At 39.1% G+C, this 14,003-nt stretch overlaps 1 long non-coding RNA gene across 1 annotated transcript in view; it reads left to right on the top strand.

Annotated features, from left to right (window-relative positions):
• Positions 1-10,001, top strand: part of LOC125453399 (uncharacterized) — a 32,524-nt gene extending 22,523 nt beyond the window's left edge. The window contains exon 3 of the long non-coding RNA XR_007247757.2: positions 9,871-10,001. This is a non-coding gene — a long non-coding RNA (uncharacterized LOC125453399). The remainder of the gene's footprint in view (positions 1-9,870) is intronic.
• Positions 10,002-14,003: the final 4,002 nt, after the last annotated feature.

The following is a 14,003-nucleotide window of genomic DNA, read 5'->3' on the forward strand; positions in this document are numbered from 1 at the left end:
AATTCCATTATTTCTATGTGCATTGGCATTTGAGGGTTAATGCAAAATGTTGAATCGGTGATGAGACATGATAGGTTATGAAATTGATATTATTTTAAAGATGCTGTGGTACAGTATTGTCCTTCACCTTCATATCCAACTCTGATTACGTTGTCTCGAGTGGTACTTGAAATTCAAGAGTACAATTAATAGTCTCTGGATTCAAAAACTGCATGTGGCTTGTCCAGTTGTGTAAATGGGATGAGGACAAACAATAGTTTTATCAGTCTGTTGGCATTCCTTATGTGGTGTACCTACAAGTCTTCGCCCCTCTCCCTGACCCTTTTATACCTACTCAACGCTCATCCAATGATGTTCTGGATCACTCCAATATTTTGTACTGTTGTGACATTTAATGGTTTGTCATCTTTGAACTCAACAAGTATCCCCAACACAAGACCTATTCCATTCCCTCCACACAAAAATCATTAGTCCATACTATTGTTAATCTCCTCAGCTCACAGATAGAGATTTTAATTAAAGTTCCTATCCCATTAGCTAATTTCCTTAATTTAGTGCCATCAACCCAAGTGGGAATTGTCCCTTTTTCATCTGAATTATATTTTCTCTGTGCTGATCAAACATCCAATTGCCACATACACTAAATAAGGGTACATTTATTTGATATTAACTGCTCTTTCCTGCTTCCTGTATTAGCTTGTTAATTGTGCTGGCATGTAATTCTAAGATATCAACAATAGGAAATGCAGCACTGTTCATGGAGACGCCTGACTACTAAGTTTAGTTTTATCATTCACTGCATCTTTAACTTGAAAAGTTAATTGATTGAATCAATCACTTATAGTGCTGATATCTAGGCCATTAACTATAGAAATGCCTGCATCATTAATGCTTGTGTAACCCTCTTGAACAACACTCTAACCAATTCCTTATAAATGCTAGGTAAAGGTATTGGACACCATGATGGTAGCTGTTTAGCTGAGACATTCAGAATAACTTGTATCAATTTATGATGGACATTTTCATACTGCACTTTACTCATATTACACATAAGTATACCTCCTCTGGTCCGCCTTTTCTTACAAGCCACTCCACAGAGTTTTCAGTCACTTCTGATGTAAGTGCCAGTGTGATCATAAGTTCTGTGCAAATCATCAGCACAAACGGACTTGCCTTTTTTGTTGCATGTCAAATTAACACTTGACGTTGTAGGCAGTGGGGTCTCCCAACTCTGTCATTCTGCCTATATCAGTGCACAGGTATGTGTACACACTATGTCCACTTCCACTGAGCACTGGATCCCAAATGCTACTGACTCCATACTTCACCTGCAAAACCCAAACCAGCAATACAATTCCAACAATCAGTTTCAAAAAGCTCAAAAACAAAAGATCAAGATAGTTCCTGCTCTTATGTGCAGTTGTCAGTTTATACAGGTCATTAATTTGAACTTTGTTCTTCTAAGTTTGTATTCATCAGGCTTGTTGCCTTTGAAATATTCCATACAGATACTTTGACCAATTTATTACTGCAAAAACATATTTACCTTGGAGCTATTACTTTATAAGACAAACAAAGGACTGCATTTCAAACTTAGTTTTATTCCCGTTTCACTCCCTCTCTTCCTGTCTCTGATTCTTTCTCTCCAGGGCTTATCACAGGGTTATGGGAATCATTGGGTTTAGGATCTGGCTTTCGCTAAATTCCCATTCCAAGTGAAAGGTGTATCAGAAAAGCAAGACACACTCCTCTGACACTCCAAGAGATAGATCTTAGTTCTTCTTGTGGCTGACTACTGGGTTTATCTACACCCTGAAATAATCCAGCTTCAAACTCTGTTGTCTGTTTATCCCACTTGTAAAAACAATTTTTTATAGCTGAAAGGCTGGTCAATGCCTGTTCTCAATTATGTTGTTGGATTTTCCTTAAATCTTTATCTTTACTTTGGGCTTGTACTGGACTGGTGTCTTTCGATACAGGGAACCTTTATCCAAGTATGGCAGAGGGGCGCTGGGGTTAGGATTATAATCATATGCCCTGCCCAGAATTGGACAATATACAGTTTCACCCTTAACCAATCGCCAGTCAGAATCACACCTTTCTTTCCCTAATTTTGCAAATCACAAAGAAATCCTCTCTGGCTGGAAACCTGCGACTTTGAGGCATAAATTTCTTGTTGGCATTTAGAAGATCAGCATTCGGTACTTATTGTTCAGGTCGCATCTGATGCAGTACTTTTCATGCTGACTGGGGACCTTTACATTTACTTTCAAATTCCTTAGTCCTGATTTTCGAACAGTGAACTTGTTTCTGTGCCTTCTCAATATTTCTGTTCGCTATTTCAAATTGGCTTTGATCATTTGAGAAGTAGACTACCTTCTCCTGATTGTCAATGTCTATGGATTTAATCCTTCCCTTTAACTCTATATTTTCTGACTGGGAAACAGCCCTTTCCTGACTGACAGTCTGTAGAGTATCAAGTTTCAGTTTTAACTCTGCATTTTCTGACCTCAACTCATTCACCTCAGCATTTCTGTGCTCTAGCACATACCTCACATACCAAGTTTCTGTAAATAGAGAACAAATTCCCATTAACTCATTGTCTTTAAGTGCATGCTTTCCCAAGGACTTCCCAACCGATTCTAACAAATGATCTGGTGACCCAGGACTCATAACATTACAACTTTTCCAAACTTCTATGCACTTTGGTAACTTCTTATTCAAATTTCCTTAACCAGAGTTCTTCCATTCAGATTGATTGTCTTGCCATAATATCAAAGCTATGTTCCAATGCTAAATTCAATAATACAAAAATTTAAATGTTCCAATTAAGTCGGAAAATTGTTGCCTTTATCCTCATACATCTGCTTGATTTCCTGGCTGTCATGTGGGGCAGTTGCCCTCTTTAATATCAGCTCAGGCAGGATTTCTGAGAATACAAGGCTAGCAAGTTCAACTTCAAAGCAACTTAAAGTCACTTCTTTCCGAAATCCACCCAGGGACGCCAACTGCTTTAGGTAAACCACCACAAGTTTCCTTTAAGTCAGCTACTTATTAAGAAATCTCACAATCAAATACTGAAACAGTAGTTCAAACTTTATTGCATGTGACAACCAAATGTAAGACCCCTCAAGTAAGCAAGCACAAGTCTGTGACCTGACTTAGTTATTATCCAATTAATGGTGAAATGGGAACAGGACTTCAATCAAAATGTGGTCTGCCACTGGAGGGGGCCTGTCCAGCATTTGATCCTCATACTCGGTTGTTCCGGTGTTCGATTCTGAAACAGATTTTCATCCTTCGGTGTCTGAGGTGATATACTGATGATTTTTTTTTGAAAAATCCTTTCAACCAAATTACTGGAAGCAGCTGGCTTTCAACCAAAATTTCTTTGTTTTGTTACATTTGGCCTTAACTTTCTGTTTGAACAGCTTTCCTGTAATTAATGCCTTAAACTCTTCTGCTGGGTAATCCTTGTTCTTTGTGGCAATAATGCATCCAGTTTATCAAGCAGGTGTGGGAGCAGTGTTGTTCATGTAATTTTGCAGAAACATGGCTAATTGCTTCAGTGTCTGTGTAACAGCTTGTCCTTGTTCCTCAACAGTTTATTCCAGGCAGAGTTATTGCTGTTTATCTTTTGTTGATTCATTCAGTCCATAAACAGTTATTAAAGTTTCAAAGTTTATAATAACACAAGGCTCATATGCTCTGAGTTACTTTTACCATCTTTAAGGCACAAAGGCTCCCTTACTTTTGTCTATTTTAGTTGAGTGTCTTGCTTGCTTGTTCAAAAATGCTCAAAAAATATCCCCACTTGACTCTTCAAATTAGTAAAGGAACCAAGGGTCATGGGAAAGCAGCAGGGAAAGTGGAGTTGAGTATCATCAGATCAGCCATGATCTCATCGAATGGCAGAGCAGACTCGATGGGCTGAATAACCTACTTCTGCTCCTACTTCTTATGGTCTCATAGACAGGCTGTCCATCTCTTCTTCTAATTAGGCAGTTTAGAGGGTAAAAAACAGGCCTTTCTTTTAAATGAAGGCCCAGGGTACTCTGGATTACCAATCAGGTGGGCACCTCTTACTTTCTGCTGTGTGCAAACAAGTAATCGATAAGAGTTAATTACTTGCTGAGTGAGCAGTATTCATTAATGTACAAGCTCGTGGGAATTCCAGAAGGCAACAGTGATGGACAAAGCTGCAATGGTCACAGTTGATAATAACAAACATAATCAGGAGTTAATGACAACAGCTTGTAGTGGCTGACCAATTATATGGTTAAGAATCAGCATGTGCTTGCTACTATCTAATTAGATATGACAGAACATCTGTTAGTGTATTGGTGATTCTAGATCTACTGGGAATAAAGTAAATAAACACAGAAAATAGTAGCAAGAATAAGCAATTTGACCCTTTTGAACATGATCCAATAGGATCATGGCTGATCATCCAACTCAGCACCCTGGTCTCATTTGCTCTCCATCCCCTTTTATCCCTTAGTCCTGGATCTAATTCCTTTTTGGAAATGTTCAATGTTTGGATCTCAAACACTTTCTGTGGCAGAGAATTCCACGGACTCACCATTCTCTAGGTGAAGAAATTCCTAAATGACCTACCCGTTATCCTTAGACTGTGGCCTTGGTTCTGGATTCCCTCGTCATTGGAAACATCCTTCCTAAATCTAAACATGTCCCATAGGACTGTTCTCTCATTAGAGAGAGAACTGGTGGTGAATTTAACCTGAGGGTCACCACACCTTAGGCAAGAGGTGAGGCTGGGAAGGCAGGACCTTCACTATTGGCATCACGCTGTTTTGCAAACCAGTCATTCAACCAACTGAGCTAATTAATGCCAGAGTATATCCAGTCTAATCCTTTTAGAATTTTATAGGTTTATATGCAATCCCCTCTCATTCAACCAAACGCCAATGGTTATCAACCTCATTGATGCAGTTCCTCTTCATGTGCCAGAACTGCCAACCCAGGAATCAGTCGGGTAAATTTTCATCGCACCCCCTCCTTTATAGTTCTTAGGGCTAAAGGGATGAAAGGGTATGAGGAGAAAGCAGGAACAGGGTACTGAGTAGGATGATCAGCCATGATCATATTGAATAGTGGATCAGACTTGAAGGGATGAACAACATAATCCTGCTTTTATTTTCTGTTTCTATGTTGCATAGCCACAACACCCTTCCTCAGATAAGGAGACCAAAACTGCACACAATATTTCAGGTGTGATCTCACAAAGGCATACAATTGTAGAAACATATCTGCCGCTACACTCTAATTCTCTTGACACAAAAACCAAGATATCATTTGCCTTCTTCATCACCTGCTGCACCCGCATGCTGTACAAAGACTCTCAGATCTTATTGTGCTTTCTCGTTTCCCAATCTATCACCATTGAGATAATAACCTACCTTCCTATTTTTGTTACCAGAATAGATAACCTCACATTTATCCACATTATACTTAATATTTAAACTAAGAGTGCACAAGTTGTCAAGGAAATTCACCTACACAGCAACATGAGCACTAGTAACAGCTGCAATGAGAGTAATGGTAAGTGTAATTGTGTGTACAATTGCTTTGAAGGACAATATGTTAGGGCTTCTTATGTAGAAATAACGTGTTATTTAATTATGTTTATTTAACCTGACACATTCAAGAACAGATTACATTTCAGTTAAATTATATTTTAAAAATATATGATTTTGATGCACACGCATCGTCCACAATTTGTCATGCTTTCACGTGAAAAATACCATTGCAAATTCTTTTGTTAATGCCTCTCATCCAAATTTGCAATGTCAACTGTCATGAAGTACTTGCAATGCCCAACCACAAGTTCTCCCTATGATACCAACTTCTGAAGTTTCTATACCATTTCCCATGTGAGTTACATTGTCACTGTGTCCATTAAAAATAAACTTGATTAATAGATTGCAGACAGCAGTTAAAAATTGCAATGCTATTAGATTTAGTTTCCAAATTCAGAATATTAATAAAACTCATATTGGCTTTAGAATATTGTACAAAAGTTTTATTTTAAGTGTGTATCTGTTTGAAAATCTAAATCAAAATAATACATAAAAGTTTGAGCAACAATTTGATAGCCAAAGTTCTTGGTGGTATTTTCAATAATGCAATTTTTTTTGACTATTCATTCATGAGCGATGTGGGTATAACTGGAAAGTTTGATATTCATTGACCATTCCTAATTGCTTGAGAAGGAGATGGTGAATTATTACACAGGCTTTCTTTGGATTTATATGTGGCAGATGTGTGTTTTGGAAGTACTGTCAAGAAGTTACACATACAAAACTACCAAACAATATTGAAATAATTATACTTTACTTCAGTAGTTGACATTACATTATGATGTAATTGGAGCACGGCTATCACTATATCTTCAATTGCTAGAATACTACATGTTGGTTAAATGTTGAATGTCGGTGCAATGTGACAACTTAAATTAATATTTCAACTTAATATCTTATATTATTTCCCAAGACATCCAAATCACTGAACCTGAACCATGGTCACGCATAATAGTGCTGAACGTAATAACTTGTGCTCCACTTGTGCAGTCCAAACATTAATTCTTCACTTGAATTGCAAACTCATCCAACCCTATATGTGTGACCAAGGTAGAAAAACAATACACACAGTTTTCTTTTTTTCTCACATTTGGAATATTCATCGTAGCGGCAAACAAATAAAGTTAATCAAAGAATTTATAACCTCTCAAGGCATTGACGTCTTTCTGGGTAGCAAATTTTTATACATTTTAGCAATAAAATTACAAGCAATCACAAAGTTTATTTGCACATATAATTAATCTTCAATTTGTGATACTGAGTTTCAAAAAAAAATCACTCCTTTTTAGAGATAATGGGAAGTTATTTAACACTAACAATTATTACAGCTAAGCAAAGTACAGTACTGCAACTAACTAAAACAGGTGGATTATACAACAGATTTGGAAATTGTTTATGCATTAGATATTGTTCGCTTTTTTGAAAGGAAATGCAAGCTAACAAGAAAAAGTTGGCTATTAAGAACACAAGACCTAGTGAAGCCCTGAAGCTCTCGAAGGATTGAAAACTGAATTATAAACCTACAAAATATTTTCACAAAAAACTTTGTTTCAGCAATAGATATGAACATGGTGATTTGTAATACAGAAGTGATAGTGACAGTTGGGTTTTATAGCCACATCCCTACCCCAGACTCTGTTGCTTTGCTGAGAGATCAATAGATAAACATCAACCAACAAGACTGGAGGAGGGAGTTGCTCAATCCATTCAAGTTAATGGAACATTTTATTCAACAACAAATTGTAAATTTCTGCATCAAAAGGAATTAATCTGTCTGACAGGAGAGTTTCTCTTTTATTTTCTCCATTAAAGATTCCATCACATGCTACAGTTTGTCCACTGTCAATGGGGTGTACTTTCCAAAGGCAACTGGTATTGTTAGCGAAAAATATATTCGCAAGTTTAAAATAACCTATAACTTACTACTTGATAACATTTCCTGTCGGTTTTACTACGTTGATGACAATTTAAGAAAAACCATCTTAAACCGGGCACGGTAGAAACTGATAATCACTATATTAAATAAGAATTACATTGTCTACTGGTACAAGTACAAGTGTAAGACATAAATCCAGCCTACAATGCATTATAAATCTAGAAACCCCAAAACAAAAATATAGTAATTGCATTTTCCATTATTCAAAAACATCTTTTGTTTACCTTCTGAACATTTATTCTATATTTATCCTTAATTCTGAAAAATCATATGTAATTTTTTTTCCCACTTCATAATATAACTAAAACACTTGGGTCAACTAATGGTCAAACCTAACATTTTCATAAAGGAAGCAACTTTAATCGAAACAATCCAACATAGGGCGAGTTCAGATTAAGCACCCAATTTTCTAATGAAGGCAACAAAGCAAAAATAAAAAAAAGGACACATTGAAAACAGATGTTATACTCAAAACAATCATGTTTTTGAGATTTGATGAGGATTACTGCTGGTCTCAAAATAACTGTTTGAAAATTTTGAAGTTGTCTATCTCTTTACTTTATTAGACTAAAAGCTTTTGTCTACATATTGATATAACACTATTATAACAGCACATAAATTTTACCTTGTGTAAAATCGATACAAATTTAGTACTTTCATTCTACAAGAAATATGCTTGAAATTGTGCATTTTTTCACCAATAAAGTTAGACTCTTTTTGACTGAAGCAGAATTTCCAGTTAACGAATATGATGGAAATATATGCAACACCAGTCACAAATCAGAGCATCGACTGAAGTTGAGAAAACAATTTCTGCAGAGTAAATCAAAATCGTACGTCTAGAATAATTGAAATGGCTAATAGAGAGGCCATTATACAATACTTCCATTGTCATTATCTGACTCATTTATGTTCAAAAATGATTTCTTTAAATTAGTTTAGGTTTCCAACCATTTCTTAATTTCTCTCTTCCTCTTTGCATTCAGTGGTAACATTTGGCAGGCTGATTTCCCTAGATAGATATATATATACAAAAGTGAAAATCAGCATATTGCACTCATCTTTGGCTGGTGCCATTTGTAATATTTGCTCCAAAAATAAAACAGATAAGTAAAAAATTTCAAATTCCAGAAGGTTAGTCAGCAAAATCATCAGGTTTACAGTTTGTCATGTCACAATCCGAACATATGTTACCAAGAGGTGAGAATGCATCATAATGTAATCACTGGAAGTGCACTGCTATATCTATACAACTTTTTTTAAAATATTGACCTGGTGATGCAAAACAACCCATGAAGCAATCTAGCTGCAAAATTTGACACCTTAGAACCCATTTCTTTGGTTCCATGAGTGACATTTTGACTCCAAAATGGCATTCAAGTACAATTCTAGTACAAGCCCTAACAGGTCCCATGTGGTGAATGTGTTGGTATGTAAGCAGAGAGCATTTACTGGTAGTGTACAAAGTGGGGAGGTCGTGGCATCCATCAAGGTGTGACACAGATTTTAAAAAAAACATAATGTGGTATTAGGATCAGTGATAAGGCCAAAATATATTGCACATCCCCAATTACCCTCAAAAAAAGGTGGCGGTCAACTGCCTTCTTGAATACAACTGCATAGTTTGCTGGCCATTTCAAGACAGCAGTTACGAGGCAAACACATTGTTCAGCATCTGGAGTCACACATTGGCCAGACCGCTCGAGCACAGCAGATTTCCTTCAATATCAAGATTTCTGAATGATCATCAATACTAGTTTGAACACAATAGGACCAGCTCATTGCAGCAGGCCAATCTTGCAGAATAGCCTCTACAGAATTCAACACAAGATAAGACCTGTTGATGGCCTGAAATTATTTTAAAATAATGGTAATGCTATTAGAACTCAGTGATACAAGTGGTAAGTCAGACAGAGTTGCACTAACTGCAAGTCACTGTTAAATCCAGAAATCAGGAACTTGTTAGAATTCCAGCTCCTCCAAAAGCTGTACAATACCAGCATCTTACTGAAATATATTTTCAAATACGTGAAAAACATGAGCTTGTCATAGTTATCCATTAGTTACTCACTAAATGAGACAGACAAGTTAGTCCTTATTCTATTAAGCATGACTGTATTTCTATCGGTGTGGTTTAACTCTTTGGCACGGAAACTAAGCATAATCTCAAGCACTCAGATTTTAGTTATAACCAGAGTTTTTTAAAATATATATAGATCTTTTATTTTTGGCAATTTTATCCATGTTTTATCATTTTCCCTTTTTTTAAAATCTCACTTTCTGTAAGGTTTAGCAACGAATTAAATTTATTCAAACTTTGATTTGTCATTTCAGACTCTGCATGCCTCACCAAGGACTGCTCAAGTTAATTGGTCAAGGAGAATGCAGTTGCTTGCCCTATTCAAATAGGGTTAGGATCCTCCGTAGCGAGCATTGCACTGATTTGGGTTTCTAAATATCTCAAATTCCGGTACAATAGGTAATAAAATATCTGTATGCAAGTGTAAATGTGATGAATGGCTAGCAATATTCATTTGCACTTACGATAGAATCCAGGTCAATCAATTTTAGCATTCTGGTTGAGAAATTAATATAGGTCAGGAATCCAAAGTATATTTTCTGCTCTCATTTGAATGGTGGTCTTCCAAGACATGGTGCATCTAATATTGTAGCACCCACTTTAGCATTGCATCAATATCTAGATCAATTCCATAGAGTGAGGTTTGAACTCAAGATCATTGACTTGTAAATCAGAATATTACCAGTGAGCAAAGCTGATGTTATGGAGGATTATTTTTGCTCTGAATGTGTATGAAATCTACTGGGAACAAAATGGACAATGTTGAAAAATGTGGAGCCATTTTAGTCCACTAATTGGGATTTCACTCCCCATATCTTCACCAAAACCATCACTGGCTGCTCCTTTCCCATGTGTCATCTGTAGATTTTTAATCTTTCTCACACACGTACAAGACTTCCCACAGCCTAAATGCTCCTCCAATGAAAGGATAAACTTTTAAATGACCTCCTCTCCCTACAGTAAGTCTCTGGACTGACTGAAGCTTAGTATCTCTGCTGAGGTGTTTAGTCAGAGCTTTTCTCCTGATCTTTGGAGGTTTTCAGCTATTTAATGTAGTCTACTTTGCAACAACACAAAGGGTATGTACTGGAGGAATACATCTTAATGTTAATAATGCCACGATGCCCATGAAATGACCCAATAACAAGATTGTAGTTGGGCAAATAAGGAAGCTCAGTCAAAGATCAAAAATTCTGTCAAAACTCCAGTTTGGTGAAGAACCCCATCTCTCAACCACCAATATATTCTACATGACCGGGTTATCAAAAATCGAGCAATATAAATAAATAAGTCATCAATATATACAATAGCAAACAAGTATATTGTAGATTACCTTAGAGTAATATTCTAATCAATTATGCAACTCTTTCTTCTGTTCTTGGTCATTCCCTATTGGTTGTCCAATCTGTTGCAAAAGGCTTTGCTGGAAATTCAACTGAAGAAGTAGGTACAGTATGATTTGTGCCATTGGATAGAATTAACGAAGGGGATGAGTCAACAGTGCACAGCTGAACATTTCTTCCTGCAGACTGTGCAGGAGAGGTGCAAGCTATAGAAAAAGGATTGGCAGAGTAATCTGAAGGAACTGAAGATAAATAATTTGAGCAATTACTAGAAGATAGCAAAGAAGAGGGTCCGATATCAGATCTGGCAATACCAGTTGACCACAGACTTCCATTAGAATTTGTAAACATTGGATAAGAACCATTAGAGCACACAGCAGAAGGGAAGATTGAGATGTTAGTCAGATTAGGGAGGGAAATATTTTGAACATCATGTGTGAAAGGTAAGAAAGTTGAAGGAGGGATATTTGGAGACAAAATATTTGTTTGAATCTGTGGAACCAATCTTTCTGTAACAGGAATGCCGTATTGATTTGCTTCAAACGCAGCTTCATGAACTCTGCTGTTGAACATCATGTGACCTGCAGCTAGGGAGAAAGAACAAACTTTCACTACAAATAAAGTCAATTTTGAATACTCAATTTAAAAATCTTGCATTTATGTCCTGTTCTTCCTGACATTCAAAGCGTCTCACAATTAGTGCATCACTGTTGAATGTAACCATGAGAAACCAGTTTGCACACAGCAGACTGAACATTAAGCAGAGGCAATGATGCTGCCTGGTGGCTGTGGCTAAAAGTTAGGGGCCAGTTCACTCATGCTTCCTCAGAAAGTCACATGCAGACTTAACGGGGGATTGTCAGACAATTTGTTTACCCAAAGTCATGGCTTCTATCTTCATTATGTTGAGTGGCCCACATCCAAGGGCTGCCAGAGCAGTGACCACAATTAGCCTCCTCCCAGGAGTGTAACTAGGGGGCAGACTTTAATGGGACCTGCCTGTTTGACCTGGACAAAGCAGGTTTTGGAGGTGATGGGGCAGACTATGATGGTGATCAGAAAGCCCTGGGATGCAGATGTCACTCCCACCCCCAAACGACAAAGAAGTCACGAGCGTTTACCTAGCAATCTCAACACTCAGCGTGTTCACACCCCAGCCAGTGGTAATGTGCCAGCACAGTGGGCAGAAAGCTTTTAGTGATGGGGGGTTTGTGTGTCTGTGTATTGATACATGACATTCAAATATCGAACTTAAGCAGATTGGGAAAGAAATTGCGATTAGCTGAAATTCACAATAATCAAGCATGTTTCACCCCCTTGGTCCAGGAACTCCCTACCCACATCCGTGACACCACCCACGCTCTCCACCTCCTCCAGAACTTCCAATTCCCCTGTCCCCAACACCTCATTTTCACTCTGGACATCCAGTCCCTATACACCTGCATTCCCCATGCAGATGGTCTAAAAGCTCTCCGCTTCTTCCTGTCTCACAGACCCGACCAGTCCCCCTCCACTGACACCCTCATCCACTTATCTGAACTCGTCCTCACCCTCAGCAACTTCTCCTTTAATTCCTCCCACTTCCTACAGACAGGTGATAGCCATGGGTACCCGCATGGGCCCAAGCTATGCCTGCCTCTTTGTAGGGTACATGGAACAATCCCTCTTCCAAAGCTACACTGGCCTTATCCCCCACCTTTTCCTCCGTTACATCGATGACTGTATCAGCGCCACTTCGTGTCCCCATGAAGCACTCGAACAGTTCATCCACGTCACCAACACCTTCCACCCCAACCTTAAGTTCACCTGGGCAATCTCTGACACCTCTCTCTCCTTCCTGGACCTCTGTGTCCCCATCTCTGGCATCCACCTGGAAACCGATATCCATTTTAAACCTACCGACTCCCACAACTACCTGGAATATTCCTACTCTCACCCACCTTCCTGTAAAAATGCCATCCCCATTCCCAATTCCTTCGCCTTCCACCGCATCTGCTCCCGGGATGAGGCATTCCATTCCCGAGCATCCCAGATGTCCTCTTTTTTCCAAAAACTGCAACTTCCTCTCCACAGTGGTCGACAATGCCCTTGACTGTGTCTCCCACATTTCCCGCAACTCATCCTTCACACCCCCCATCCACAATAATAACCAAAACAGAATCCCCCTCATCCTCACGTACCACCCCACCAACCTCCAAATCCAACACATAATCCACCAACATTTCCGCCATCTACAATCTGACCCCACCACCAAAGACATTTTTCCCTCCCCACCCTTATCTGCTTACAGAGGGACCACTCTCTCCATGACTCCCTTGTCCGCTCCACACTCCCCTCCAGCCCCACAACCACCAGCATTTTTCCCTGCAACCACAGCAAGTGCCACACCTGCCCTCACACCTCCTCCCTCACCCCGATCCCAGGCCCTAGGAAGACGTTTCACATCAAACAGATGTTCACCTGCACATCTGTTAAGGTGATATACTGTATCCACTTTCCCGTTGTGGCCTCCTCTACATCGGGGAAACCAATCAGAGGCTTGGGGACCACTTTGTGGAACACCTGCACTCTGTTCGCAACAAACAACAGCAGTTCCCAGTCACGTACCATTTCAATTCACCCCCTACTCCTCGGGCAACATGTCCAACCTGGGCCTCCTGCAGTCCCACAATGACACCACCCGAAAGATGCAGGAACAGCATCTCATATTTTGCTTGGGAACCCTGCAGCCCAAGGGTATCAGTGTGGATTTCACAAGCTTCAAAATCTTCTCTCCCCCAACCACATGCCAAAACCAGCCCAGCTAGTCCCCACCTCCCTAACCATTCCTTCCACCTCAAGCCCTACCCTCATCCTCTCCCCACTAACCTCATCCCATCCCCCTGACCTGTCCGTCCTCCCTGGACTGACCTATCCCCCTCTAACTCCCCACCTACATTCACCTTCACTGGCTCTAACCCTGCCTCTTTGACCTGTCTGTCTCCTGTCACCCTATCTTCTCCTTTAGCCATCTTCTATCCGCCTCCCCCGTCTCCCTATTTATT

The sequence above is a fragment of the Stegostoma tigrinum genome, chromosome 6 (assembly GCF_030684315.1).
Source record: "Stegostoma tigrinum isolate sSteTig4 chromosome 6, sSteTig4.hap1, whole genome shotgun sequence".
In the NCBI taxonomy this organism is placed as follows: domain Eukaryota; kingdom Metazoa; phylum Chordata; class Chondrichthyes; order Orectolobiformes; family Stegostomatidae; genus Stegostoma; species Stegostoma tigrinum.